Source organism: Apaloderma vittatum, unplaced genomic scaffold (genome assembly GCF_000703405.1).
Source record: "Apaloderma vittatum isolate BGI_N311 unplaced genomic scaffold, ASM70340v1 scaffold6816, whole genome shotgun sequence".
NCBI lineage: Eukaryota > Metazoa > Chordata > Aves > Trogoniformes > Trogonidae > Apaloderma > Apaloderma vittatum.
This window is the reverse complement of record NW_009721155.1, coordinates 228-615: the sequence shown is the minus strand read 5'-3', so window position 1 is coordinate 615 and position 388 is coordinate 228.

The window sequence follows — 388 nt, the reverse complement described above, 5'->3', positions numbered from 1 at the left end:
TCCGGGGTTAGCCTGTTCCAATGCTTGACAACCCTTTTGATGAAGAAATCTTTTGTAACGTCCACTCTAAACTTTCTGGGGCGCAACCTGAGGCCATTTCCTCTTGTCCTATTGCTTGTTATTCGGAGAAGAGACTGATCCCCTTTCAGCCTCCTTTCAGGTAGTCGTAGAGAGTGGCAAGGTGTCCCCTCAGTGTCCTCCTCTCCTGGCTGAACAACCCCAGTTCCCTCAGCCGCTCCTCGCAACACTTGTTCTCTAGACTCTTCTACCAGCTTTGTCACCCTTCTCCGGACCCGCTCCAGCACCTCGACCTCCTTCTTGTAGCGAGGGACCCAAAACTGCACACAGTACCTGAGGTGCGGCCCTACCGGTGCCGAGTACGTGGCAC